Source organism: Mizuhopecten yessoensis, unplaced genomic scaffold (assembly GCF_002113885.1).
Source record: "Mizuhopecten yessoensis strain PY_sf001 unplaced genomic scaffold, ASM211388v2 scaffold557, whole genome shotgun sequence".
Lineage (NCBI taxonomy): Eukaryota > Metazoa > Mollusca > Bivalvia > Pectinida > Pectinidae > Mizuhopecten > Mizuhopecten yessoensis.
In genome coordinates, this window is record NW_018403606.1 from 113,750 (window position 1) to 117,937 (window position 4,188).

Below are 4,188 nucleotides of genomic sequence, written 5' to 3' on the forward strand. Positions count from 1 at the left end.
CCCAGGGGGAAACGTGAGACCCCAGGGTCAAGAAATTCACAATTTCAGTAAAGCACCTTAAGACCCTTCCATCTATGAAGAGTATTTGATTCTACCATATCTGGGTCTTGAGAAGAAGATTTTTGAAAATTTAGTCGATTCGACCCTTTTTGGCCCCGCCCCTCAGGCCCCTTTGGGGCGTAGGACTAAACCGGCAACTATTTTTGTTGACCTTTGTCCATGGAAGGTCCCTGCAAAATTTCATTGCAATTGGTTCAGGGGTTTGGAGAAGAAGATTTTTGAAAATTTAGTCGATTCGACTCTTTTTGGCCCCGCCCCTCAGGCCCCTTTGGGGCGTAGGGCTAAACCGGCAACTATTTTTGTTGACCGTTGTCCATGGAAGGTCCCTGCAAAATTTCATTGAAATTGGTTCAGGGGTTTTGGAGAAGAAGTCGAAAATTTAAATTGCTTACGGACGCACGACGGACGACGGACGACGAACGACGGACGACGGACGACGGACGACGGACGACGACGGACAAAAGGCGATCGCAATAGGACACTTGAGACTTTGTCTCAGGTGACCTACAAAAACGGAGTTAATCTTAACTTAGGGAAGTTAAAAAATAATGATGAATATAGGTTGGCTACTCAACAAAAAAATGTCATAAACATTAACAAAGTGCGATGGATAAATTATTTCGGTTTAGATGGATCAATAGAAATCAAACAGATGCTACAATTTGTTTTCAGTAAATTATTAGACAATAAGTATAAAGTATTCAAATGGAAAATATTTCATCATATAATACCAACTAGACAGATGTTAAAAAGAATGACCATAGCTGACTCAGAGCTCGATCTGTAACGTCTGTCAAGAGGTAGAAGATTTTGAACATTATGTTATCAACTGTAGATATCTTGACAATTATTGGAACAAGATGGATAAAGGTTTTCAAAACACAGGTATCTGTAAAAATATGAGACAGCTAAGGTATTTGATATGAGAATACAAAATACAAGAAAAAAAATACGATTGCACGAATATAATATTGTGTTTGATAGGTTTCGCGGTAATTAACACCTACCATTTAAGCGAACAAAAAACAAAGCAAATTAGCCCGATTAACATTTTTAAACGGGAGCTAGAACATGTTTGCAGATTTACGCACGTAGGTAGCAAACTGTTATATACATTTATGAAGGATTTATGACAGATTAGTCTACATGGATATACTTTACTAATGGAACTATCAGTAAGAAAACGGACGAGCGGCACATACGTGTAACACACAAAACGGAGCCCGGTCCGGGATCTCCGGAACCATAATTACTAACATACAATACACTGGCGCTACCCTCTTTTTCTTTGTAAATGACTTATGGCTAAGTTATTATGAATGATAAGGAAACATTAAACGCAATGTTGCAAACAACTATAAATTAACGTTACTAAATATGGTGACACAACAGTTCTATATGACTCACAGATCGTTTGATCAAAATATAAACTTACACTAGTAACAGTCAACTGGAATTAAACTTTGTAAGAGTAATTTTTTAAACATTGTCATGATTCACAATAAAGTGTTAAACACTAGCCACACAATTAATAACATAGGTTATTTGACCAATATGAATGTGGGTAAATGAATCACTGATCCAACACTGAGTAGTGAAAGTTCTGCTATCCCAGCTCATAGTCTTTGAGTTTTTGGGGCAACTGACGATCACGTTTAGAACGTGTGTCACACGAGGGTGATGTTGGGGAAACAGTGAAAGTGTTCGAATCAGTTTCTGTACTAGTTGGAAGGTCTGAAGAACTACCTGGGGGCTCATAATTTACCGACGGTATTTCAGGCAGGGAGGGGGGTATAATGTCAGCGGGTATTGGTACATTGTTGGAGAAATCATGTTGTCCAACTAGAGGGCCAACGTGCACATTGTCATCATCGTCTGAGTGTACGTCGCTTTGCACAAACCGGGAGGGCCTTGCGAATCCGATATTTGCGAAGGACCCTCTACTTTAAAGCAATCTGAAGTCTTCACACGGTACGATGACTTACGTAATTGACAGCCAACAAACTTTTGGATATTACACCATTGGCCATCAACGCTTACCACTAAGTATCTGTCGCGGGCACACGATTTGTTCCTATCGGAGAACAAGTATACAAGGTCACCTCGGTTTAGCCGAGGAGGGATTGGTTGTCGACGCGATGGGGTTTTGCTTATCTTACTGTAAGGATGATTCTTGTTCCTGTCGTCGTGTTGTTGCATAAGGAGTGATTGATCCTCTACGGATATCTGTCGGTTATAGAATTGGTCTCGCTGGAAAAGCATTTCACGAGCAGACACGCACTCCCTGACGACCAGAATAAGTTGGCGCTCGCGCTTTATGACATTCGCAGCAAACTGGGTACCCACAGAGGCTGGCGGATCCCCACAGCTTTGTTCCTGAAGAAACTTAGGTGCGGTGCACAGGGCGGCACACTGGTGGCAACCATCGGTGGTGAGTTTGATTGCGGACTCTAGGTCAAGTGCGTAAAAATGGTGTTGGACGGCGCACCTGAGCTGGTGGTTTGAAGGATGGTCAAGTTTTAGATGTAAGGCTGTCAATAGACTATCAAGGACATGTCTGGGATTAATAATGCAGTCGGTTGAACTGGCAAACAGTGCGTCACGTTTGACGACAAGGAGGCCGTCCCTAGAAAGAGAAGCAACGTTTAGGTAACGTTTGACATCCTTGACAGTAGTTTGGTTCTTGGAGGGCCGAGTGCCCTGACACAGATGCCCGTGTGTTCTACGAAGGTCTGTACAATTGGATTGTATAGACAACCATGCGGACCGACACTCATCATTGCATGTTAAGGCCTTTTTGTTTGCGTTCTTTGACGAGTTACGTATCAAACTGATGTTTCAAACCTGCATTTTTCACTTCATATTTTGATGGTTATTTTTTGCATTTGTGAGAAATGTATTCACCTATTGTTTACAAATCTACAATTTATTTATTTTTCACTTCAGTATTGTATTTTAGGCATATTTTTACTTTTTTGAGAAATTCTGTATTATCGCGTATTATTAAGGTTTTACACTCATCATTGCATGTCAAGGCCTTTTTGTTTGCGTTTTTTGACGAGTTACGTATCAAACTGATGTTTCAAACCTACATTTTAATGTTTTTTACTTCATATTTTGATGGTTATATTGGCATTTGTGAGAAGTGTATTCAACTGTTGTTTACAAACCTACAATTTTAGTTTTTTTCACTTCAGAATTTTATTTTAGGCCTGTTTTTACATTTTTGAGGAATTCTGTATTAACGCGTTTTACATTCATTTTAATGTTATACATTCATCATTGCATGTCAAGGCCTTTGTATTTGCGTTTTTTGACGAAGTTACGAATTAAACTGATGTTTAAATTAAACTAATGTTTCAAACCTGCATTTTTATGTTTTCACTTCATATTTTGATGGTTATTTTTGCATTTTTGAGAAGTGTATTAAACTGATGTTCCAAAACCTACAATTTACCTTTTTTCACTTCAGTATTGTATTTTAGGTCTATTTATACATTTTTGAGAAATTTTGTNTAAGGTTTTACACTCATCATTGCATGTTAAGGCCTTTTTGTTTGCATTTTTTGACGAGTTGCGTATAAAACTGATGTTTCCAAACCTGCATTTTTATGATTTTCACTTCAGGATTACTTTTTGTTGGTTGTTTTTGCATTTTTAAGAAGTGTATTAAACTGATGTTCCAAAACCTACAATTTACCTTTTTTCACTTCAGTATTGCATTTTAGGACTATTTATACATTTTTGAGAAATCTTGTATTAAAGGGCAAAATTAAGATTTACACTCATCATTGCATGTTAAGGCCTTTTTGTTTGCATTTTTTGAAGAGTTGCGTATAAAACTGATGTTTCCAAACCTGCATTTTTATGATTTCACTTCAGGATTACATTTTGTTGGTTACTTTTGCAATTTTAAGAAGTTGTGTATTAAAATGATGTTTCAGAATGTAAAATTTTACGATTTTGCCCTCAGAATTGCATTTTTAGGCCTATTTTTGCATTTTGAGAAATTCTGTATTAAACTGTTCAACGGGCAAAATCAAGGTTTTACCCTCATAATTGTATGTTGACGCCTTTTTGTTCGCATTTATTGATGGGTTGCGTATAAAACTAATGTTTCAAACCTGC